At 41.3% G+C, this 27,290-nt stretch overlaps 1 long non-coding RNA gene across 1 annotated transcript in view; it reads left to right on the top strand.

Annotated features, from left to right (window-relative positions):
- The window catches only part of LOC140196585 (uncharacterized), a 45,433-nt gene that overhangs the window by 17,118 nt on the left and 1,025 nt on the right, over window positions 1-27,290 (top strand). The window contains exons 2-4 of the long non-coding RNA XR_011885756.1: window positions 18,056-18,162; window positions 21,885-23,478; window positions 24,321-24,510. This is a non-coding gene — a long non-coding RNA (uncharacterized lncRNA). The remainder of the gene's footprint in view (window positions 1-18,055; window positions 18,163-21,884; window positions 23,479-24,320; window positions 24,511-27,290) is intronic.

Below are 27,290 nucleotides of genomic sequence, written 5' to 3'. Positions count from 1 at the left end.
TTAGGAGAATGCCTTTCAGTGCAACTCATTTCCACAGAGTCATTATACTCAGTAGTCTAAAAGCAGTAGTCTAAAAGCCCTGACATGACCTGGCCCATTGACAATTGCCCTTCAAGAACCAAGTCGCAGTGAAAAATATATTTCTCTCACCAGATGGAGAGTTTGTGAAAGTAGATAGTGTATAAATTGGGTTTTGGTTGATGGTGTAAGCAGATGATAATAGTTCAACTGCCTACTCTATAAATCAAAGAATGATTTCTATAAGTCAAAAGAACAAGCAACTAGATCATTTTATGCTACTATCCAAAGTCAAAGTGACACGCATTGGTTAAATGAATTTCCCACTTGCCTAGTCAATAAGCTTAAGTCCAGTGGGAAGCATGTTGGAAGTGAAATGCAGTGGTGTGGTGAGAAAGATGCAAAGAACTATTCGGGCAATGACCTAACCCAGGTTTACTGAGACTGCTGTAGACTCATTGGTTAGGATTGCAGTTTGCATGCTACAGAAATAAATTTCCATGAGCAGCCAAATTCCAGCAGTGTGCTCCACAGTCTACCACAACTGATTCAGTCAAAGGCTTAAGAGAGATTGAGGGGGTGATGCAAAATAATGGTCAGTATTGCTCACTGAATTTCTCTTGGTTATATAGTGAAGATCAAGCGCATCTTGAAGGAGAGATTCCAACTGCAGTTCAGAGAGCAGCACTTCGGCCTGGATTGGGAGGCAGTTGGGGAGAACCCTAGCAAAGATTTTCTATATTACAGATAGCAGGGAAATTGTAGTTAGTGCAGTCACTTTTATCTCCTTTCTAGAAGATGATTACACTTGCAGTATCACTGAGTTTCCCTGACTCATCTTCCCAGTTGTTGCTTATGAATTTATGACTGCCATTTACTTGGGCCAGAGTTTAATTGCTCCAGCAGGAATGCCATCTACTCCCAAGGTTTTGCAGTTTTTTTAGTAGTTGTGTCAGATAATTTTTAAAATAAAGCTTGATACCAGATTTCAAGTGGTGAATCTTTTATTTTAGCATGATATCATGCAGAGTTCAAATGTGTGGAACTCTGAGCTACAGGGAAACTAGCTTGTAATTATATCTAGTAGCAGACAAGTGAGCAAATCAGCCCCCCCCATTAACAAGACAAAGAGCTGATAATTCATAATGTTCTTCCTCAAAATTTATGGTACATACATCGATACTTATCTTGTTTGTGTAGGTGTGTTATCACTCTAAGGAGTTGTGGCCAGTACAATAATCTTAGTTATTCAGACTTGCAACTTAATTGGAAAAACACAGGATGTCCACAACGTCACAAAGCTTTAGCAACACCCAGTTCTTTTAACCCTATGTTCAAAATTATTTTCCACATGTTGGCAAGCGGTTATATGGATATACAAAGGAAGTAGCAGCAGAGACTGTGGGACAATTAGATGACGTTTTACAAAACTTGCTGAGTTCTGGGACAGCACAGTCAGACTAGAAAACCACAAACGTGACATTATGGTCAAGAAGGAAGAAAAGCAAAAAGCTTGTTAGTATCACATGTGTTGTTGGCCTGATACTGGAATCTACATTAAGGAGAAAATAGCTGGTCGTTTAGAGAAGCTCGATGTAATCAAATTAAGTGAACATGAGTTTATGGAAGGTAGATCAATCTTGGTAAATTGCTAAAGTTCTTCCAGAAAATAGCAAGTAGAGTCAATAACATTAGCCTGCAGTTGTAATATATTTGGATTTTCTGAAAGTATTTAACAGGCGGGTGCACAGACTAAGACCTCATGGTGAGCTGTGTAAGCATGAACTGAAAACTAGCTATCACATTGAAGGCAAACATTTGGAATAAACAAGACTTTTTCAGGCAGTGGGGAGATGGAACTAATACTCTGCCCTAGGATCAATTTCTGTTCCTCAATTATCGACTGTTCATATTAATGCCCTGATAAGGGGGGCAGAGGGCAAGTAAATTTGCCAGTGACAACACAAAATAGGTGGGAGGGGATGCTGTGATGAGGATACTTGGATACTGCCACAGGATGTAGATCAGTTGAGTGATACGTAAAATATGGGAATGGGAATGTTCAGTGCTCTCAGGGATCTGAAGGTAGATTCCTATCTAAGTGGAGAAAATCTCTCTAAATACAGAAGCATTCTTGTACACAAGTTACAAAAATGTTAATGGCAGGTGCAGCACGTGGATAGAAATGCAAGAGGCATATTAGGCTTTATTGCAAGAAGGTTGGAGTTCAGAGTTCTATGGAGGCTGCTCCTGCAACACTATGCATGCATTTAGTCCTTTAACTTTCTTGGCATAATCATATCAGGGGATCTGTCCTGGGTCCAGCAAGTAAGTGCCATTTCAAAGAAGGCAGCACCTCTACTTTCCTAGAAGTTTATGCAGATGGAGCACATAATCTAAAGCACTGATAAACTTCTATAGGTGCATCATGGAAAGTATCCTCACTGGTTGTATCATGGCCTGGTATGGAAACACCAACGTCCAGAAATGGAAAAACCTACAAGAAGTGCTGGATATAGCCCAGTCCATCACAGGAAAAGCCCTCCCTACTATGAACACATCTACAAGGTTAGCTGCCACAAGAAAGGAGCACTAGTCATCAAGTATGCCTACCATCCAGGTCATGCTCTCTCCTCGTTGCTGCCATTGGGAAGGAGATACAGGAGCCAAAGGTTCCACTCCAACACGTTCAGGAACAATAATTACCCTTGAACTATCAGGCTCCTGAACCAATGTGGATAACTTTGCTCACCTTAACCCTGAACTTATTCCACAACTGACTCTGCAACTCATTTTCTCAGTATTGCTTATTGACTTATTTACTTTTTTTGTATTTGTCTTCTTTTGCACATCCCTCTAATTAGGTGGCTGAGGAAATTTGGCAGAGCCCTGTTGATCCTTACTAATTTTTATCAAAGCACTATAGAACACATCCTAACCCTTGTTTAAATATTACTTATCAGATCTACTCTCCTTTTTAGTCTTTCATTGGTGGTTCATGTAAGATTCCTTTTCCTATGGTCTATCACCACTCCTTGCCAGTTCTTGTAGGTCTGGAATAACTACATCTATTTGAAGTATCAGTCCTGGCCTACTGTGTTACATGACTTTCTATGCCAACTCGCTCACCTTAATCTGTACTCCTGAACTCTCTATCGCTTTTCTCCTTGTTCTTCACTCCTTTCTCTCGAACTGCCTTCTCAAGATAGAGTCATAGTGTCCAAGAGCACTACAGCAGAGAAACAGGACCGTCGGCCTATACAATCTGTGTGGAAATGCTATTCTGCCTAGTCCTATGGACCAGAACTTGGACCATAGCCCACCCCACCCCTCCCATCTATGTACTTACAAACTTCTCTTATATGTGGCAATTGAAACTACATCCACCATTTTCACTGGCAGCTCATCCATACCCATACCACCCTCTGAGTGAAGACATTCCCCCTCAGGGTTCCCTTAAAGATTTCATCTTTCACCCTTAATCTATGACCTCTAATTCTAGTCTCATCCAACCTCAGTAGAAAAAGTCTGCTTGCATTTACCCTATCTATACCCCTCATAATTTTGTATCCTTCTATCAAATCTCCCCTCATTCTTCTAAACTCCAGGTAATAATGTCCAAACCTATTTGACCTTTCCCTATAACTTGTCCTCAAGTCCCAGCAACACCCTTGTCAATTTTCTCTGTATTCTTTCAAACTTATTGATATTTTTCCTGCACACTGGTGGCCAGAACTGCACCCAATACTCCAAATTTAACCTCACCAAGGTGTTATATAACTTCAACATAACATCCCAACTCCTGTACTCTATACTCTGATTTATGAGGCCAATATGCCAAAAGCTTTCAGAGTGACTCTATCATAATTATCTTGAAACTGATGGAATTATGATCACTTGATCCAAAAGTATTCTCTACACACACTTCTGTCACTTGCCTTGCCTCTTACTCTAATAGCAGATCCATTACCACACTCGCTCGAAAGTTGGGACCTCTATATATTGATTAGGGAAATTCTCTTGAACATATTTGACAGACTCTATCCCATCCAGTTATTTTACAGTATGGAAGTCCCAGTCAATACATGGAAAGTTAAAATCACTTACTATCACAACCTTACTTTTCTTGCAACTGTCTGCTGTCACTCTATACGTTGCTCCTTTAAAACCCGCTGACTATTGGGGGAGGGGTCTATAATATAATCCCATTAATGTGGTTATCCCATTATTATGCATCAGTTCCACCTATATCGTCTCAGTCGATGTACCCTCCAGTTTGTCCTGTCAAAGCACTAATATGACATTTTACCTGATGAGTAATGCTACCACTCCCTCTTTAATACCTCCTCCTCTCTCATGTATAAAACAATGGAAGCCTGGAACATTCAGCTGCTACTCCTGCACTCCTGCAACCAAGTCTCCCTGATGGCTACAATATTATACTTCCAGTTCAGCAATGTGTTGCTCTTTCACTTTTTTCTGCTTTGTATAATGACTTCTTTCCTCATGTGTGCCCCATTTAAACAATCCATTACTCCCCCAACATCCCAATGTTGACTGCTTCACACTTCCCAAAAATGTCAAAATTCACAAGAACTATGTGCAGGCATTTAACATGGCATCTGTACAAAGTGATTCTTTACTGAGATCAGGCAAGCAAGCTTATCCCGAGAACTGTTACCAAGCCTCGGCTCAGTTTCGCTGGTGATCGGCACAGAATTCAGGTGGGAAGCATTGAACCTGTTGACAATATTTGAGAAGCAGTTGTCCATGATCAATCCAAATATAACACCGATGAACATACCTTTGGCGAGCAGCAGTTAGACATCTTCATTGAAGATAAACATGTATGAGGGAGGTTTGGACCCATGCTGGAAATGCTTACATTTAGTAACACTAAGTGTTTAGCTAAAATTATTTACTTTTGCAATGAGCAGGATAATCACTCAACGATACACAGTAGCAAGCAAGTTTGCTAACTTTTCAAAAACTAAGGGGTTGATGTGGGCAGGGATTGATGGGGCTCGGATTGATGTGGGTAGTGACTGCTTTGCCTTATCTGGAAGTATTTCACCTATGTATTCCAAGGTAAGTTTTAAACCCAAGAGATTCTGCAGATGCTGGGAATCCAGAGTAACACATACAAAATGGTGGAGGAACTCAGCAGGTCAGGCAGCATCAATGGAAAGGAATAAACATTAATGTTTTAGGCCAAGGCCCTTCATGAGGACTGGAAAGGAAGGAGAAAGAAGCCAGAATAAGAAGGTGGGGTGAGGGGAAGGAGTACATGCAAGAAGGTGATAGGTGAAGCCAAGTGGATGGATGTAACTTCGTGCTCCAGCTATTACTGCCTTTTCTTTAGCTACATAGAACAGCTCATGTTCCAAGACAACTGGTAATGCTGGTCTACTTTCTTTGTAATATATTGACAACTGTAACAGTGCTGCTTCATTAACCCATGCTGAGCTCATCTATATCATCAACCTAAACCCCAACTTCCACCCTGCCCTGAAATTCAATTCGTCCATTTCTGACACCTCTCTCCCATTTCTCAATCTCTCTGTCTTCATGTCTGGGAACAAACTGTCTACGATATCTTTAATAAGCCTAATGACTCATTTGACTATACTTTGTCCCACTCTGTCACCTGTAAAAATGCCATTCCCCTTTCTCAGTTCCTTTGTCACCATTGATACTGTCTTCTGCTGCATCTTCTCTATTTCCTGGACATCTGGCTCACCCTGTTTTCCTGCTGCCTTAACAGAGATAGAGTTGCTCTAGTTCTTTCCTATCACTCATGACCCTTGTCATCCAGCACATCATTCTCTGCAACATCCACCATCTTTAACAGGATCCTACCAACAAACACATCTCTACTTCTCCCCTACCCCATTCTCTGCTTTCCACAGCGATCACTCTCTCCATGATTCCCTTTTTCATTTGTCCCTCTCCACTATACTCCCTCCTAGCACTTATCCCTGCAATGGAAGAAGACCTACACCTGTTCATTCACCTCCTCCCTCACCTCCATTTAAGGCCTGTCCTTCCAGGCGAGGCAACACTTCACCCGCAAATCCATTGGAGATGTCTACCGCATCCGGTGCTCCCAATGCGACCTCCCCTACATCGATGAGACCTGATGTCGATAGGGGGACTGCTTTGTTGATCACCTTCACTCTGTCCACAACAAGCAGGATGGCTCAGTGGCCAATCACTTAAATTCCAATCCGACTCTCATTCCGTGGCCTCCTCTACTGCCACAATAAGGTTGGAGGAGGAACAGCTCATGTTCTTTCTGAGAGAGCCTCCAACCTGATGGCATGAACACTGATTTCTCCAACCTCCAGTAATTCTCCCTCTTCCCCATTCCAGTCCCCACTCAGGCTCCCTCTTACCTCTTCTCTTCCCTGAACCTGCCTTTGATCTCCGCCTGGTGCCCCCCTCCTTCCTTTTCTCCCATGGTCCACTCTCCTATCAGATTCCTTCTTCTTCAGCCCTTTACCTTTTCTACCTATCACCTCCCAGCTTCGTGCTCTATCCCTTCTCCCCGACACATGTGGTTTAAACAAACACCTTCTAACTTGTACTCCTTCCCCTCCCCCACCTTCTTATCTTGGCTTTTTTGCCCCTCCCTTTCCAGCCCTGATGGAGGGTTTTGGCATGAAACATTGACTTTTTATTCCTTTCCATCGAAGCTTCCTAACTTGCTGAGCTCCTCCATAATTTGTATATATAACCCAAGGTAAGTTTTACTTAATTCCAAGGTCACTGAAAAGGCCACAATTCCTCCAGTGTATTCCTGGGACAATGTATCTGTCAAGTAACTCCTTGTAAAATGCTATTCCAATGTCATTCAAGTTCGAGTTCAAGTCTGATGGTCTTTCAATCATTCATGAATACAGTCAAATGAAACAGACTTATTCTGGTGCCAAGGTTCAAAACACAGTTATGCACAGCACAAGGCACATATAAAACATATAAGATAGCAAATGCAGATAAGATAGCAGTGAAATAAAGTCACACAAAAAAATGTCGTCCAAGTCTCTGAGTCCATGAATGCTGCAGCAGTCTGCAGTCGAACACAATACAGCTTGTCTTCTGCCGAGCAAACTTGGGAGGGGGTGGCACTGACTCCAACATGGACACCACCCTAGCAGTCTCGTGGAGTTCCTGGCCCCATTGGGCGGCTGCAGACAGGCAATACAGTTCTCACTAAGGCTGAGGGTAGGTCGCTCCCCCATTTGCTGTTCACTAGCAAATCAATGAATTGGACTTGCAGTATTCCACACCACCAAAGCCCAATAGCATCTTGAGAAGTCCAGTTTATATCCATGTATAGTAAATCAGTTAACTACACCGAGTGGCCACTTTATTAGATAGCTCCTGTATCTAATAAAGTGGCAATTGAGCGCATGTTTAAGGTCTTCCACTCAAGTTTCAACAAGTTCTGCATTCAGAGATGCTCTTCTGCACACCACTGTTGTGGCATTTGGTTATCTGAGTTATTGTTGCTTTCCTGTCAGCTAGAACCAATCTGGCCATTCTCCTCTGACCTCTTTCATTAACAAGGCATTTTTACCCATAGAACTGCCACTCAGGAGATTTTTTTTAGGGATTTTTTTGCACTATTATCTGTAACATCCCAGGAAATCAGCAGGTTCTGAGATACGTAAACCACCCCGTCTGACTCCAACAATCATTCCACAGTCAAAGTCACTTAGATCACGTTTCTTCTGTTTGGTCTAAACAGGAACTGAAGCTTTTGCATGCTGTTATGCATTGAGTTGCTGTGATATGACTGACTGATTAGATGTTTACATTATTAAGCTGGTGTACACATGCATCCAATAAAGTGGTCACTGAGTGTAGGTCAAGGCAATTAAATGTGATGGAGACACATCCAGGGTAGCCGATTTTCCATTTAATGAAGAATATCCCTACTAATCTTACTCTTTTCCCACCTGATTTCTCATACCACATGTTGGTTCTTTCTTGGCCCAGGAATCAGTGGGTGTTCAGTTTGGATGCTCAAGTCAGGAAGAATATAGGGAAATAACCATCTCATAATTGAAACAAAGGCCACTTAGTTCAATGAAAGACGGGACAGGTTTCTTCAGGTTGAATGAAGAATCTGCCTTGGCTACAATGCAAGCTGTGATGTTTCATATAAATCTTATATCCCTTATGGATTGCAGGGTAGATGTGGTGAATGATCTAAACAACATCGATCTCCCATCTTTGGGAACTTGGTGGGCACTTCAATTTACAATGTATTAAAGGAAATCTCAGAAAGGTGCAGGGAGCATTTCCCATTACCATGGAGAGGACAAAAAAGATCTAATTTCACTCTAGTATCACTTTTGGGTACCAATCTTCCAGACACAATGCCTCCAGAAATTACAGTTTAATTAATATTTTATAAATATACATTTTAATGTCACCAGATCAATGAATCATTGCAGTGATTTTCAACAAATTTTCCCTCAAAACTAAGGTCTGCTATTCACAATATCTTTTTTCTTGTCATCTTTCTTCCGAATCCTCCCCAATCCACTTTGTAATTGTTTTCCTATTCATTTCTCTATTGTGCCTTTCTTACAAGGTAAGCTGTTTCTTCCAGGTCATTAATGCTTTTTCAATATATTACTAAGGAGCATTTTATAACTGTTCAACTGTTAGTTGACCTTCTACAGTATCCAAGTAGCAGTCTAATGCCTATTGAATTCCTCCTTGTAGCTGTATTTTATGTACTTGAGCTTTGAGACCTTAACCATTGCTAAGCCTCTCCTTTGGCTTGTTCACTGCCCTAATGAATTTTGCCTATCTTCCATCTCTGAGGAGAGATTTATATCCAAATTGTTGGTTCCTTTATTTTTAAAATCAATGGCTCAGCACTGCTGACATTTTATGCTTTTGCTTTGGATCATCATTAGAATTTTTTTTGTGTAAGTTTGTATTCTCCCTCGTACAAAACTGAAATGATGCAAGTCTGATGTTGTCTTACACCAGATGATTTTAATGAACTCTGAAATGTTTTTAATGAACTCTGAAATCATATCAGGATGTGAGCACGTACTCATAGTGATGTACAAAACCCATGCCCAACTGGATTCTGACCTAGGTTTCAATTAGTAGCAAACTATCATTCTGGTACTTTTTAAAATCCAGCATGTTCTCAACATTGCATTCAAGATTGGGAGCAGAAATGATCAAGATATGTGACCAAATAGATTTTTTCAAGGGGTCATATTCCAACATAATTTTGCAATTTATAGAAATTAGCAAACATTGCACTTTGGAAAGATTCCATTAGTTTTGCCCAAAGTAATCGCTCATTCTGTCTTGTGGTTACATTGCTCAACCATTTGTGCATTTCAACTATTTTGCCAAGTTATCTTAAATCGCATTTATACGTTGCTAAAATACAGAAGACAGAGTAGACGGTAGAGTCATTGCTTGTTGACCGGAAATATTTATTTGCCAAAAAGTTTCTTTTAGGTTGCATTACAATCAAAATTGAGAAAACTCAATTTTAAAAATAAGTTTCATATATTTCTTTCCTTATCTAAAGAAATTAGTTCCTTTCTGGTGTATGATTCCAAAGCCATCACCCTTACATAACTCACCCAAAGTCTGGTAGGACAGCAATCGTCCCAAATACCATGCCGAAACTCTATCGTTCCCTCAGGCAAAGTTCATACCCTAATCTCCATTAAGGCTCTGTGAAATTCAGGCTTATTTTCCTTCTCTAACTCTCATGAACTAAGACGTTTTTACAGTTTTGACTGGCTGAGCTGCCATAAGAGCTTCCATATACATGAGGTGCTACCAAAATAATCAGGGTGGGTTGTGATAAAGCATTTGAGTTACCACTCAAGCATTTGAAGCCAAATATTGATGAATGTGGATTAATGCATGCAGCCTGTTACAGCCGTTCCGACTAGTTTTCTTACTTTTTTCTTCTTACTTTTTTAACTTACTTTATTTGTTGTATTTCTTTTCACGGTAACACGTTGAAGCTGCACCCTCTCTAACATGCTGGAGGAGAGAGTTTTATTTGGGTTTTTAGCGCTGGAAATAATTACATTCTGACACGTCTCATTAGCGGGGCAGCAGTATGGTCACATTGTGTATTCCAGGGACCAGCTGTTTGCGCTAATGCCGGCTGGTTTACCGAGCAGAGCGGCGGACACCCCTGCTGAAATCTGGAGGAAAGCATGCAGAGGACGCAGAGGATGCAGAGGGGGATCACAAAGGCGAGGAAAGAGGACCGGGTCAAGACAACAGAGACTTGTGGAGAAGAGGAGTTCGGTGGGTAATAAAATGGACGAGTTCACGGCGCTAGCCAAGCGTCAGAGAACATTTCGGGAGTGCAGTGTGATGTGTTTCACTGGAACGGGGCTGCACGAGGACATACCCGACCAAAACTTTTCCATGGAGGGCTTCCAGACCGTTCGGGCTGACCGGAAGTGCTCTGAGAGCGGTAAGCGTAAAGAAGTTGGGGGCTTGCTGTTCTGGTTAATAACGGATGGTGCAATCCAGGTCATATTACGATCGAGGAACGTGTTTGTAGACCGGATATTGAACTTTTTACTGTTGGACTCCAGCCATATTCCACCAAGATACAACACTGGGTGTCATGGGAGGCTGTTCCTGTCTGTGGCCATCGAACTTTGCAGCTCCTCCCGTGGAGGGCCAGACACCCTGAGCCAATAGGCTGGTCCTGGATTTATTTCCATCTGGCATAGTTTGCATATTGTTGTTTGATTGTTTGTGGCTTTTATATTGCTATATTTATGCTCTATTCTTGGTTGATGCAGCTGTAACGAAACCCAATTTCCCTCGGGATCAATAAAGTACATCTATCTATCTATCTATCTATCTATCTATTTTATGTTCCAACTTTAAGTTGAAGAATTAAATTCAGAGTGACTTTTTTTAGACAACTTACATTGTCCTGCTTATGCACTTCATTCAAACACTTTTATATCATATTTTCTAAAATATGTCAGAATCAGATTTATTATCCCCGCTATGTACTGAGGCTGAGTACAGGGCTACGGTAGGAAACTTTGTCACATGGTGTGAGCAGAATTATCTGCAGCTTAATGTGAAAAAGGCTAAAGAGCTGGTGGTAGACCTGAGGAGGGTCAAGGCACCGGTGACCCCTGTTTCCATCCAGGGAGTCAGTGTGGACATGGTGGAGGATTACAAATACCTGGGGATACAAATTGACAATAAACTGGACTGGTCAAAGAACACTGAGGCTGTCTACAAGAAGGATCAGAGCCATCTCTATTTCCTGGGGAGACTGAGGTCCTTTAACATCTGCCGGACGATGCTGAGGATGTTCTACGAGTCTGTGGTGGCCAGTGCTATCACGTTTGCTGTTGTGTGCTGGGGCAGCAGGCTGAGAGCAGCAGACACCAACAGAGTCAACAAACTCATTCGTAAGGCCAGTGATGTTGTGGGGATGGAACTGGACTCTCTGACGGTGGTGTCTGAAAAGAGGATGCTGTCCAAGTTGCATGCCATCTTGGACAATGTCTCCCATCCACTACATAATGGACTGGTTGGGCACAGGAGTACATTCAGCCAGAGACTCATTCCACCGAGATGCAACACTGAGCGTCATAGGAAGTCATTCCTGCCTGTGGCCATCAAACTTTACAACTCCTCCCTTGGAGGGTCAGACACCCTGAGCCAATAGGCTGGTCCTGGATTTATTTCCTGCATAATTTACATATTACTATTTAATTAGTTATGGTGCAACTGTAACGAAAACCAATTTCCCCCGGGATCAATAAAGTATGACTATGACTATATGACGTAAAATTTGTTAACTTAGCAGAAGCAGTTCAATGCAATACATAATCTAGAAGAAAAAATAATAAGAAATAAGTAAATCAATTACAGTATATGTATATTGACTAGATTAAAATAGTGCAAAAAGAGAAATATATATTTAAAATGTGAGGATATATTTAGGATGACACAAAATGATTAAATATAATTGAGTAACTGAGTAAAAACTTGAACATATATCAGATTAATTTTGTATGTGGAAAATGGATGAGAAGGATCAGTTTAACTCTTGATTGTTAACTCTGAAAATAGGATGTTACTAGAAATATAAGAGTTTGATAAATAAATGCATCATCTGTAAATAATGTCATGAATATATACATTAATACTCTTCGTGGGACAGTCTACTTCATGAGGTAGCTATGGTTCACTCTGAATATTATTGATTTGATGTATCCCAAGGGTAGTGAAAGTAATGGCAGAAGTTATAGCAGAGTTTTCAAAGGTTCCAATAGGTACATTTAATGTCAGAGAAATGCATACAATATACATCCTGAAATTCTTTTTCTTCACAGACACCCATGAAAAAGTGGAGAGCCCCAAAGAATGAATGACAGTTAAATGTTAGAACCCCAAGAGCCCCCCGCAGCTTCCCCCACCCACACATAAGCAGCAGCAAGGCAATGATCAACCCCCATACCAGCAAAAAAAAGCATCAGCACTCCACCCTCCCCCCACTGAGCACTCAAGTGTTCAGCAAAGCATCATAAAGACACAGACTTGCAGTACCCCAAAGACTATTCGTTCACCCAGTAATTCGAGAGAGGCTTTCTCTCTCCCTAATAAGGGAAAAAGAGATGTCCCTGTTTCACAGCGAGAGTGGAGACTTAACAAACAACTCATTGATTTATGATGTTAAAAGTCTGTTGTGTCATTTTTTTCAAGCTCTGTGCCCAAAGAACTCGGGTCTCTGGGCACACAGCCAGCAGCCAGCTCGCTGCTTTCGATCTTCCGTGTACTCCCATGACACATCAGTTTCCTGCAGAGGCACCGACCTTGAGTCCGGCCACCTCCAGAGCCGTGAAATCCCGGAACCCTAAAGGCACACTAGACTTTTAGGCCATGTCCTTGGTATATCGAATAGCGGCCAGTGGTGAGACCCCAAGAATGGGTCCCATTCCTGCAAAGAACCGAAGTCAACGTGTAACTCCAGGTGAATGTCTTCAAAAGAACCCTGAAAGGGAAAAATAGAGATATTAAAGATAGAAATAGAGCTGTTTCTGAAGATGCAAGCGAAGGAGTTGCCGTTAGGTGCCATCGACTCCTAAGCTCCATTTGTGAAAATTTACCAAAATTCTCTGGACTTTGGGCAGGTCCCGGCAGATTGGAAGACGGCGAGTGTCATGCCACTGTTTATAAAGGGATGTAGCCAAAAGTTGGGCAACTGTAGGCCAGTTAGCTTAATGTCTGTAGTTGGGAAAATGCTTGAAGCTATGATTAAGGATGAAATATTGAGACATCTGAATAAAAGTGATTCTATCAGGCAGACATTGCATGTATTCATGAAAGGCATGTCCTGTTTAACAAATTTACTGGAGTTCCTTGAGCACGTTGGATTGAGGGGAACAGATGCTGTATACTTGAATTTCCAGAAAACATTTGATAAGGTACTACTTGAAATATGTATCTAGGAGGATGCATGGAGTTGGGGGTAATGTTTTAGAATGGATAGAGGATTGATTAACTAATAGAAAGCAGAGAGTTTGTGCCTCTCTGGTTGACAGTCAGTGGTGGACAGAGTGCCTCAGGGGTCGGTGCTGGGCTCACGACTATTCACCATATACATTAATAATTTAGAAGAGGGGTCCGAGTATAGCACATCTAAGTTTGCTGATGACACTAAATTAAGTGATGAAGCAAATTGTGCAGAAGATGTGGAGAAACTGCAGGGAGATTTACTGTAGACAGGATAAGTGAGTGGGCAAGGGTCTGGCAGATGGAGTACAACATTTGTAAATGCGAGATCTACTTTGGAAGGCAAAATATTTAAATGGCGAAAAACTGCAGATGCTACCATATATCCACAAATTTTATGAGACGAACATGCAAGGAAGTATGAAAAAAGGAACTTTCTGGAATGTCAAGCTACAGCTAATGCATTCTGTTAAGTTCCACTATTTACCGTGGATCTGCAGATTATCTGCAGGTGAAACCCCAAACCTAATATGTGCAAGTTTACCTACAATGCAAAAAAAGGAGGAAGAAGAATTGTGTGGTTGATGTAAACAGACAGAACAGGATATGTGAGAAATTAGGAAGACAAATTTATGGCATGGCATGAAACTTGCAATCTTCCTGTAGTTATATGGGATTTTGGTGAGAATATATCTTGAATTGCTGTAAACTTAAGAGTCAACAACATCACCAGATTAGCAATGACTTGACCACAGAGATGAGCATGGGGACACAACGCCAAGCTCATAACACAGAAGGAGACTGTATCAGAGGTTGAAGTGTCAGCCAATATACTGTTCATGCAATTTTCTTCAAGTCCACGTACTGTAGCTAATCACAGACTATTCAAGCTTTGGATTGGATTCTTTAACAATGAGAGTTCATTCTATCTTCATGTATTGCAAACATAAACACCCAAAATATTAGAGTTATAATTTTTCGCAGTTAATAGTAGGATAGAGAAACAAGATGGCTGCATGAAGAAGTCTGAGGGAAAGAACAGGTTTGACATTTGCTTTGAAATAATGAGAAATATTCACTGAAGGGCTGTCATCCTTTGAGAGACAGCAAAAAAACAAAAAAACTGCTTTTATCACAGCAGGTTTGACCTTTTTGTTATTAGTGAATTGGCCATTTGACATTATCAACATGCATCTTGTCCAAAACTCCCAAGTCCATGAAGATTTTCCCATGCTCTCTTGACTTCTTGCCCTGGAAATACTTTGCCAGATGCTAATTTTTATTTCTATGGATTATTTATTTATTATTGCTGTTGAGAGAATCTGACGTCCCACATAAGCAAGGTTAGACCTTTGGTCTGGTACAGCACTATGCTGTCATGGTTGGGAATACTTACAGGCAGGGATTACCTCAACAGAGAATGAGGTTTTCATTTAATTAAGGGACAGAAGAAGTACTCAATTTAATCCACACTGTTATTCATTATCTATATCTTCTGTCAGAAATATTTAAGTACTCACACATATTACATGACAATACAGTAGAGGTTTTTTTGAATAACTAACTGCAACAAAGCATTGATATGACTTAAAATCAGGATGTACTAGGCTACACTGGTGCAAAATAATTGAAGCACATCCTTTTAGTGGAGTGTCAAACATCTTTCACAATAAAGGTGTTTTCCTTTGCCTACAGTTGCTGTTTCCGTGTCTTCTTTTAATGCATCCTTAGTTAGTTAAGACCAATAATGATCACAAACCAGGCCAAGTGGCTTCAACTGAAAAGGAATCTAAACTTTATAATTGTGATTTAATTGTATATTTGTTGAGTTGGCAGATCACCTACCTCCACCCAAAATGTTATATTTTAAAGTAACTTTGTTGTCACAGTGAATATATTGTTTATTTATATTTGAATTTGGTCTTCAATTAAAATTTTTTGACCAGATCTTTCCTGGTATAGAAAGGAAATTCATATCATGTTCTATTTCTGCACGTATATATTAACTCTGGATACTTACAGGGTGTGACTACATCTCCATTACATTCAGTTGCATGAAGACATGTTTCCAATCCCAAATGCATGGAGGCTGTATTATAATGAGAAGCTGATGCTCACTTCACTTTGCATGCTCTTCAAAGGAGTATGTTAGCTTCAATTTATCGTGCTTTTTGGGGGGGAAATTTTCACACCAGTTCATAAAAAATCCAAACGGAATGTTATATTAAGGAGGTTCTTACTTGTAATTAAGGAAAAGAAAATAAGGATAAACCAGGAATGACCATCACTGTCTAATAACAGGTAAAGAATTAGTCATTAAATACATAATTCTTAGATTCATCTCTTCTTACATATATAAAAACCAATGAAATATGTACTGATAAACTGTGTAAGTTACTTAACCTTAAAGCATCACTCAACTAACTTTTGCTGAGGGAAAATATTGAGTTCAGGCAAAATCACTGATGAATCAGTTTTTCCACATCATTAGATCCACTTGTAAACTTTAGTACTTGGCAGAGTTTTTGAAATGGGAGGGAATAATTATAATATATATGAAATGAGAAATATTATGAGATTTATAACTCTAAGCGTCAGTTCTACTTAACAAATTCTTCCAAGATGTTGTATTCTTTCGATTATGTGAAATTAGTTTTCGTCTGTTTTCCCAAAGAATGTATGCATGCAAGCTTTGCTTGGAAATGGGAAAATCAGAGAAGCTGGAAGATCCAGAAACCTCACATTAATGGCAGTGATGCTTTCAAACCATGTTGCTAATTAAATCACATGTTAGCTACAGCAATACATACATTGTGTTTAAGTAAACAGAAACTCACTGGGCCAGATTGTGTTTGATCCGTTTTGCATCCAAGTGTTATACTCTATTCCCACAACTGTGTTTAGTTGCTGCTCAGGGAGATCACACAATAAAGACAGCCACTGCTGCAGTTGCCTTGCTAGCCTGAGCAGTCCATAATTGACAACGAGGCCTCAGGCATTGAATCCAAAAGCTCCACCTCAGACTGCCTCCGTGGCCTTTTGACAGATCACTGCTGTCAAAGACCTTTGAAATGTTTTTCAATGTCTGTGATGATCAAGGGCATTTAAAGACATTTCAAAGAGAATTAAATAATTCTTAAAAATTAAATAAACAACAAACTGATCTCAAATGCATTTATGTGATATGAATTAATTAAGAACATTAAGATCAGCTAAAATGAAAAAAAAAACTTCTCCCTTTTCTGCTGCCCTAGAGCACCAGAAACGTGGGTTCAATCCTGACTTCTGGAGCATCCGCACATTTTCCCTGCAACACTGTTGGTTTCCTCTGCGGGCTTCGATTTCTTCCCACATTCTGAAGAACAAGCAGATTGGCAAATTAAAGAGTCCTCGAGTCATGAGGAGTTGCAGCTTGGAACAGGCTCTTTGGCCCACTAAGCCTGTGTCAACTATTTTTACATTAATCCTACCCTGATCAATTTTATTCTCCCCCAACGTTCCCATCTGGCAGCTCTTACCAGTCATCCACACAATGGAGTAATTAATAGTGGCTGATTTAACTACTAACCCTCTCTTTTTGGTGTCATGGAAGGAAACAAGATCTCGCAGGGAGACCCAAGCAATCCTAGGAAGAATATGCAAACTCCACACGGACAGTACAGGAGGAGCTGTGAGACAATAGCTCGATCATCTGCACCATAAAAGTTGGCTGGGCACTGTGGATTGCCACTGCTGTGTAGCTGAGCGGTAGGGCCTGTAGGATGGTGCTGGGATAGCGTGGGAGGAATAAATGGGACCCGGGTCAGGTTAGTATAAACGGGTGCTTGTTCTCTTGGAATCAGCAGCTAAGGGTTTGTTTCTGTGCTGTATAACTTCAGTTCGAGGTCTGGTGCATTCACTCAAATAACTTGGGCCACTTGGAGCAAAGTCAAGAGGCAAAGACTCTGCTGAGCCTACCGGTGGGGATAGAGATTGGATACACCAGTGGCTGACCTCCTATAGGTGTCAGGTACCACTACAGCAATGTACACATGCAGAAGTCAGAAATGAAGAACATCTTGGTGGTGACAACCTTTGAAGAACACATCTCTGGTAATTCCCTAGCAAAAGGGACAAACTTCTGGCCCAATAGAATTTGCTTGTTGCCATGGTGCCAGATCTCCTAATCCTGAAATTTGTTTCCACATGACTGAAAACATGATGGGCAGATATTGTTCTTGCTGACATAATATAAACCAGCATTGTTCATTCATCAAGGAAATAGCCCAAATTTTATTTCCATGAAAAGGAAATGAGGAAGATTGCAAAGACTGAGCAATCCACACTGCCAATTTACTTTACATCCCAAAATAAGATGGAAACCCACATCGCTATATGCTAATAATGGAAAAGGCAATATAATACAATATTCCTCAGGAAGATTCCATTCCAGTAGCTGAAGTTGGCACCACAGAATTTTAGCCTCAGCTCATTCATACAGGCCAGGAACACCCATTTTTAAAAGTCTCTATTTTCTTTCTTCTCTATCCCATGACAGACAGGACCTAATAATTCACTTAAAACGGACACAGGCATCTCAGTACAAGGATGGATTTTGAAATCAAGTGCCTCCGGTAGGATTTGAACCAATGATCTTGATTTGAAGTAAGTAATATTCGGTCACATGGTGTTTACCGTTCCATTTTAACACTATTTTCATCAAATAGCTTTTTTTATAAAAATTTCCTTGCTTATATTTTGAAGAAGAGTGTATTGAATGAATGTATAATTGAAATGCCTCAGAAATGCTGCATCTTTCATTAACAACCCCCATCACCCAGAACATGTCCTCTTCTCATTGCTACCATCAAAGAGGAGATACAGGACACAAAATAATCTGCAGATGCTGGGATCAAAGCAACACTCACAACGCGCTGGAGGAACTCAACAGGTCGGGCAGCATCTGTGGAAACGATCAGTCAATGTTTCGGGCCGAAACCCTTCGTCAGGACTGAAGGGGGAGGGGGCAGAGGCCCTATAAGGAAGGTGGGGGGAGGGTGGGAAGGAGAAGGCTGGTAGGTTCCAGGTGAAAAACCAGTAAGGGGAAAGATAAAGGGGTGGGGGAGGGGAAGCAGGGAGGTGATAGACAGGAAAGGTGAAGAAGGAAAAGGGGAAAACACAATGGGTAGTAGAAGGAGGCGGAACCATGAGGGAGGTGATAGGCAGCTGGGGGATGGGGCAGAGTGACATAGGGATAGAGGAAGGTGGGGGGAGGGAATTACTGGAAGTTGGAGAATTCTATGTTCATACCAAGGGGCTGGAGACTACCTAGATGGTATATCAGGTGTTGCTCCTCCAACCTGAGTTTAGCCTCATCATGGCAGTAGAGGAGGCCATGTATGGGCATATCTGAATGGAAGTGGGAAGCAGAGTTGAAGTGGGTGGCAACCGGGAGATCCTGTTTGTTGTGGTGGACAGAGCGGAGGTGCTCGATACAGGAGATACAGGAGCCTGAAGACACACACTCAACATTTTAGCTTCTTCCCCACTTCCATCAGATTTCTGAATGGACATGTAAACAACCTCACTTTTTTTCTCCCTATTTGCACTTACTGTAAATTATAGTTTTTAAAATTATGTACTGCAAGGTACTTCTGCTGCAAAACAACATATTTCACAACAGTTATGCACATGAATTTCGACAGTTTGCTCAAGACACTAGCCTGTCACCCAGCAGATGGATATAAAGCTAATTTCATATTGATATGGAAAAAATTAAATCTATTGATGTGCAGAAATGACTTTTGCTGTAATGCAAAACTGCATAATTCTGTTGCTTCAGAGCCAAGGGAAGGGACATTGCTCCAACCAAAATAAGAGGAGCGGTTTTCTTCCCATGATGCACTAGTTCTCTTTGCTCGCTTTGCTTATGAGGAGCCAACATGACAGGCTGTAGGAGAAGACTTTGTGTCCTTCTCATTTTAAAGTTATTCTTAATAAGTCAGAATCAGGATTAATATCACTAGCATATGTCGTGAAATTATATATATTAAGTAGTCAAAAACAGAAATTTTAAAAAAGTGAGGTAGTGTAACTGGGTTTAATGTCCATTAAAAAATCTGATATCAGAGGGAAGAAGCTGTTCCTGAATCACTGAGTGTGTGCTTTCAGGCTTCTGTAGCTCCTTCCTGATGGTAGTAATGAGAGCAAGGCAAGTCCTGGGTGATGGGAGCCCTTACTGCTGGATGCCACCTTTCTGAGGCATCGATGCTTGAAGATGTCCTAGATACTTGAAGATGTTCTAGACACTATGGAGGTTAGTGCCCATGATGGAGCTGACTAAGTTTACAACTCCCTGCTGCTTATTTTGATCCTGTGCAGTAGCCCCCTGTCCCACCAATACCAGACGGTGATGCAGCCAGTTAGAATGCTCTCCATGGTACATCTGTTGAAATCTGATCACGTGAAGGTGTTGGGGATCCATCTGGTTCGGAGGGGCCAAGACGTGCAGGAAGAACTGGTAGGAGCGACTGCCAAGGTGAAACAGGAACTGGGACTGTGGGGAGGGCGCTCCCTTTCGATACGGGGCAAGAACCTGGTCATCAAGTGTGAGGTGCTCTCAGGTCTGCTGTACTTGGCGCAGGTGTGGCCTGTCCCCCGCTCCTGCAGCTCGCAAATCTCCCGAGCTGTCTTCAGATTCGTCTGGGGATCGAGGATGGAGCGGGTCAGACGGGCCATCATGCCCAAGTCCCTGGACAACGGGGGCAAGAACGTCCCCAATGTCGCCCTCACCCTGATGGCCAGCTTCGTGTGTGGCTGCATCAGGTTGTGTGTAGAACCCAGATATGTGGGCACCAAGTACCACTACGTGCCCAGGTTCTACCCTGTTGCCCTGGCTACGAAAGATGGGTCTGGCCTCTCTCCCACGCAACACCCCAGTCAGCTGGTCGTTGCCGCCATACCCGTCCTTCATAGAAAAGATCTTCCAGGTCAATGCCTTTGACCACAAGGCCATCAAGCAGTGGTTGGCACGTAATGTCCTGCAGGCGAAGGACGCGATGGACTCAATGGGGTGGTTCCTTGAGCAGACTGTCCAGTTCATCTGGCAAATTGCCTCATTGCCAGATCTCACCAACAGGCACCAAGACCTCGCCTGGCTGGCGCTGAGAGGGGCCCTCCCTGTCAGATCCCTCCTGTACGCCCGGAAAGTCGTCTCCACACCCCGCTGCCCACGGGAGGACTGCAGTGAGGAGGAGTCTGTGACCCACCTCTTTGCACACTGTGAGTTCGCAGAGAGGGTGTGGAGGAGGATGGAAGGGATGATGTTGAGATTCATGCCCAGTAGCTGTGTAACCGAGGACTCCCTGATTTACGGGCTGCTCCTGGGGACGCACATGGAGACCAACATCCAGTGCTACTGGCAGATCATCAACTCGGTGAAGGATGCTCTTTGGTCGGCCCGAAACTTGATAGTCTACCAGCACATGGAGATGTCCGTGGCTGAATGCTGCTGACTGGCACACTCTCGCCTGCAGGAATACGTGCCGAGGGATACACTCAAACTTGGTGCAGCCACCGCAAGAGCCTGGTGGGGAAGGAGCACAATTTAGGGTTCTCACTCGCGGGAGTGGGAGGGGTCGGGTGGGGAGGAGAATACCCCTCATCAGCGGTGTGGATAGATGAATCAACACGGTGCCACAGGAGTGGCTGGAAATGTGGAAGGGTATAGACCATAAAGTAACTTCGGTAAAGAAATGAGAGTAAACGCCTGGCTTTTTATTGTAAATATTTTTATAGTAAATAAGTTTTATTCTTGACTAAGGTTTGAGAGTCAACGATTGATTTATTATAAACATCTTTATTTTGAATAAGGATTGAGAGTCAACGCATGATTTATTGTAAATAACTTTATTTATTGAATAAGGACTTAGAGTCAACGAATGCTTTTTTGTAAATAACTTTATTTTGTAATATTTCTGAATAAAGTATATTCTTGCAGAAAAAAAATTCTGTTGAAATTTGCAAGTGTCTTTGGTCTCCTCGAACTCCTAGTGGACCATAGCCGCTGTTGTGCCTTTTTTGTAACTGTGACAATATGGCAGGCCAGCATCTGGAAGGTAGTGGTAAGCTTCATCCAGCTGATTGCAGGCCACATGTTGAAGGGTTTTCCACACTGCTGTTAGGAAAAATTCCAAAATTTGGACATGTGATAATAAATGACTGAAGAAAACTATATACAGGATTCTTAGCAACTTTGGAAACTCATAGCTGCTGTCTTTGTCCTTTGTGAGTTTAGATATGGTAATATGGTTTAGATATGGTAATAATGTAATGTTAGTTCTGCTGTCATAAGCTGCTATTATTGTTCCTTCAATTCCCTTCATTAGGTTCCACTACCAAGACAAACATTATTCTCTTACTGAGAAGGAAGATGATGTGCAAGAGTTTACACACACAAAATGCTGAAGGAACGCAGCAGGTCAGGCGGCATCAATGGGACCTGATTGACAGGTTTCAGCCCAAAATGTCGACTCTTTATTCCTCTCCTTAGATGCTGCCTGACCTCCTGATTTCCTCCAGCTTTTTGTGTGTGATGGTCTGGATTTCCAACTTCTGCACAATCTCGTCTGTTTGTGCACAGGAGCTGAAATCACATGATTGCTTGACTGCTTTTGGAGGGACACGTGAAACAGATAAGTATTACAAACACACAGTGACATAAACCTCCTTTCCTGCACAGTTTCCTGCTGAAAATCTAGCAACACCTTATATTCCGTCTGTGTAGCCCCTAAGCAACGTTCCCTCTAAGGTGTGTGTGTGCACACATCTTTTGCTACCAACACACAAAGAAATTTAAACTGTGCACAAAAGGTCGTCACCCTTTACCTTGTTAGCATGTTAAGTATATTTCATGATCGTACACAATCACATTTCCTTTTCCAGTTTCAGATGCAGACGGTGTTGATAATGTGGAGTTTGCAATGATTTAAAGCAGAGTAACTTAATGAAACAGTAGGAACTGCTACACTGATAGCTCATGAGATCAGGAACATGCAGCTACACGAAATATCTACATACAATACAGAAACTGGTGTTATTTGAGTGGTGTGTCGTGATGCAAAAGTTGCTGGAGAATTTGCTAATGGAAAGAAGTGGAGTGATCTTTGGAAACTTGACTTTTTAAAGTATAATTTAGCAAGCAAGTCATATATGGGTGGTGTACAAAAGCTCCAGTGAGAAAATCATTCACTACCCACTATAGGCCTACTACATATCTTTTGTGAGAGTGCAGATGAACAAAAGCGGGAATGATCAAATCCAGAGGAGATCAAAGTTCTTATTGACAGTTATTTTATTTATTTTAAACAATGAACAAACAGGACTTGGTAGATTATCCTTAGAATAGCTTCCACTTATAAATTCAGTGCGCACATGTTGTTGTCACTGGGCAAAAAATTGCACAACACAAGAATTTTGCATACACTGGTCATTTCAAACTAGAGGGAACATTGCCTCCAACTTGTTTGCATGAAGATTGATTTCTCTAACTGTTCTGATAATTACTCTGTCCCCTTCTTTTTCCATTCTCATTCTCTCAGCCTATCGCCTCCCTTTGGTTATGCTCCCCCTTCCCTTTATTCTATAGTGCATTGTTCTGTCCTATTAGGTTTCTTCTACCTCAGCCCTTTACCCCTTCCACCTATCACCTCGTAGCTTCTTACTTCATCCCCACTCACCCAGCCACCCAACCTCCCCCTCACCTGGTTTCACCTATCACCTGCCAGCTTGTACTCCTTCTCCTCCCCCCACCATCTTTCTCTGGTTTCCTTCCCCTTCCTTTCCAGTCCTGATGAAGGACCTCAACCCAAAGCGTTGACTCTTTATTCCCCTCCAGAGATGATGCCTGCCCTGCTGAGCGTTTCATGTCGGTTGCTCTAGACTTCTAGCATCTGCAGTATCTCTTGTATTTAGGAGAAACTGGTTAGTTGCCCTGATTCTATTTTGCTGAGTGCTGGTGAATGCATAAGAATGTCCAGGGTAATTTTGCCACAGTATTGGACCTCCAGACATCAGGGATTCTTTTTCAGCTTTGTATCTTGTCCACAGGCAAATTTGGGTGCTTGCTGTTCACAGTTTTATGAAATACAGCATGTTTAATTATATTGTATATGCAAAGCTGAAAAACCAATCTACAACTCTACTGATTATCCCTTATGAAAGCTTGTTTAAGGGAGAAAACTCTTCAGAATCTGCAGATAACTTTGATCTTGGAAGATGGTGAAAAGTAGACAATAATACATTAGCTGCCTAAATCTCTCCGTATTTTAATTTTCCATTCCATCAATGCCTTGCCACATTATTGCGGGATATTGTGAATTACATCTTAGAATAGCTCAGGGCTACTTACATCATACAATTGTATAACAATTGAATTATTTTTATAATATGTTCCGAGAATGATTTTGTTATCAATTCTAATCTTTATTTCATGAGTTAGTTTAAATGATCTGAATTCATATCACAAAATAATTAATAGCTACATCCTGACTATGTTAAAGCTTTTATATATTTATGCTTAAAATATGAAATTTATGATGTATTGTACTGTAGTTTACTTTATCTAGAAATGTTTGCTTCCTTTAAAAGAGGAGTATAAATTGCATACATTGAATTCACTTGTATGAGACCCGATTTGCAAATTAAGTAGAGTAAACCATTATTGGATGTTAGATAGCTTGACGACACTACAGCCATGCAAAGTAGCTTAGGTTATGTTATATGCTCCTTGTAGCTTGCAAAAGTAATTTTTCCCTCTTCTCCAGGCTGCTGGTCCTCTTACTTCTCTGATGATAAAGATACCTAGTCTATTATGAATGAGGCCACGGGTAGACCAAGGGGCACTGTGACATGATGGACATTCTGAAAGTAAAGGCATTGTGAATTCTGTTTGGGGTGGTGAAGATTTGACCAGTACAATGACGTGCTGTTGGTCACAAATGAATTGCACAATGGGTAGGTCAAATACTTTCCTGTTCAAATATTGCATGTTGTCGCAACCCTGTTGCAAAAGGTCCTAAAAAGATAATATAGTTCAATAGCACCATTTAAAAATAACACTGACAGACTCCTATTTTTAATACCACACTGCTTCACAAACTACTGGCAGTACTAAAAAGTGCTTTGTATTTTTCTCCTGCATTATTACTAAGCCACATAGCTGCAATTCATCAGACAGCCACTAAAACACATCTTAGTATATTAGCTGCATTCTGCCAACCACGTGAGGTTGCTTTCAATTTACAGATGGCAGTACCGATGATTTCTGAGGGCAAGAACTATGCTCATAGGTTTACTGAAAGGGGCCTCAAGAGGCTGGTGGATCATGTCACCCAGAGGAAAAATGTTCCCTCTTTAAGGGGGTCATGAATCTCTGGGGTAAAGTTGAGTTGCTTTCAACAGGAAATTGCCAAGGAGGTCATTGTGAGGCCATGTGCAGCCTATAGACATTTGTATCTTAAGGAAGAACTTAATCTCCGTGCTTCTGTGGGCTGATGAAAGGCGAATGAAGTCTGATCTTCTGGAGAATCTTCCTAATTCATCAATGGTCAACAAACTTTGTCAGCCAATGCCAGTTGGAATGGTCCAGAGATTAGGAAATTGATAGTAATCCGACTCCAGTAGTGAGAACAGCCCAGGGACCCAGTGTAAGCTTGTAACTGAGATTTTATGAAGCTACAGATGTGAGAGAAGACTTCACTGTGGAGGTGTAGTGGTTGAAATTTCTTTTCCCAGAACTATAAATAAGGGTGTAGGATCCTGTGAAACCTGGAAAAGGTGATGAATGATGAACTCTTGCATATCTCCAGTAACATAGCCCGTAGGTGTGGCTTTCCTATTTTTCCATCTTACATCTTTCATTACAAACAGAAAATTGTAGAAAGACTCAGCAAATCAGGGAGTTCCTGTGGAATGAGGAACAGTTAACATTTCAGATCTCGTACCCGTAACCATAACAAGCCACTTCTGCCATCATTTTGATTCATTATTTCTTTTTATCTGTTCCCTTTTGTATGATCTGGACTGACAGACCTGTCGCACAGCCATAATATTAATAACATGTTGTCCAAGGAAGATTAATCTGATCATGACTGATTTCTAAGGCCTCACCTTATCAAATGCACTCCCATTTCTCCATCTATCCCTTACACCATCAGCTCATCTATCAAAAACTAACCTGCACTCTTACATGTTTTCAGTTCTGGTTTTGGTTTCAGTCCCGGAGACAAAAAATTAACTGTTTCTCCTTCTTCTGCCTGACCTGCTAAGAGCTGCCTGCATTTTGGTTTTCACTTCAGACTTCCAGAACCTGCAGTTTTTTTAAAAATGTAGATTGACATCTTTCATTAACTTGCGAGAGAAGTGCTGGCAATTTCACGTGCAGCCTCTGGTATTTCTTCGCAGTAGCTATTGGACTCCTCTTCCTTAACTGTCAATTACTGACCCATCCTATAGTTTACCAATATCTTCCGCATTTTCTCCTCGGTTACTAAGGGAATCAAAGAATGGGATCAGTGCAGGACAGAGGTAATGAGGTGAAGGATCAGTAATTATCTATGGAATGACAGTGCAAGAAAGAAGGGCTGAATAGCCTGCTCGTGCTCCTATTTTTAATGATCTTGTTTCCTCCCTTTCCTCAACTGAACCATACCTCTGCTGTCTCTCCAGTCATCCTTCCTGCAGTTTCCTTTCATCATTCCCTTTCCTTTCTGGGGTCTCTCTCTGCTCCTTAGACCAGACTGACACTTAAGACAGGTGAGTGTGAGCACACCATATTCTGTTGCCGTCAATTTAACAGGAGCTCCAAGTTAAGGTATGTAAAAAGCAAAACCTTACCTGCTTTTTTTCAGCTTCTCCACTGAGCATAGGGCTGCGGCTTAGGCTTTTTAGTCACAGAGAGATCAGAAGGAGCAGATGTGGCACACTGTGCTGCCCAGTGCTTATGGAATTCAGCACTGGAATTCTGAAACAGGCTTTACTCAAGAACTAGGCCACAGCAAGCATGGAAATGCTTGAAATAATTAAAATAAACTAAACACAAGCCTAAAGGAGGAACAAATACTTAATGAGGGAATGGTTGCCCAGTGGTTAATTTTCTTCATCAGCATCTAGACCTACTGAATCAAGGGCAGGAGTTCATTGGCAGCTGAGTAAATTAACTTCAAGCATTTAAAAAATGCTGGCCGTAGCTCTCATCCCTCCAATGTGATTGACTTCGCTGTCTTCTGAGTTTAGACTCAACTTGGAATGTGCAATTTATGTCCAAAATTTCCAATGAATGGATAAATAGCCATTTTACTGAAATAAATCTCAGAAATGAGGTCCTATTTCAGTACAGACTGGAATCTCCACTTGGATGGATGACTTAAACTTGCAGATTTCTGTTGCAGTCACAATGGCAGCTGAGTGTCAAGTCACATCAATTCTTCCAGTCAAACGATTCTCTCAAAATAATAAAATAAAATTGTCGACAGAAGATTACAAAATAACTATTGTTTGCACTTCTTTTGTAAAAATCATTATGAGACCAAAGCACCATTAAGAATGGTAACATCATCTTTGTGATATGCCTTAGATCTGCTAACTTTTGCAGCAGGTTATAAGTAAAACAGAAATTGCTGAGAGTATTCAGCAAGTCAGGTACCATCCATGGGCAGAGAAAAAGAGTTGATTATCTTCATCTGAAGTGAGAATTCTAGAAATAAGCCAGTTTTTAAGGTGAAGAGAGTGAAGTA

Source organism: Mobula birostris, chromosome 4 (genome assembly GCF_030028105.1).
Source record: "Mobula birostris isolate sMobBir1 chromosome 4, sMobBir1.hap1, whole genome shotgun sequence".
Lineage (NCBI taxonomy): Eukaryota > Metazoa > Chordata > Chondrichthyes > Myliobatiformes > Myliobatidae > Mobula > Mobula birostris.
This window is presented reverse-complemented; position numbering and strand designations above follow the sequence as displayed.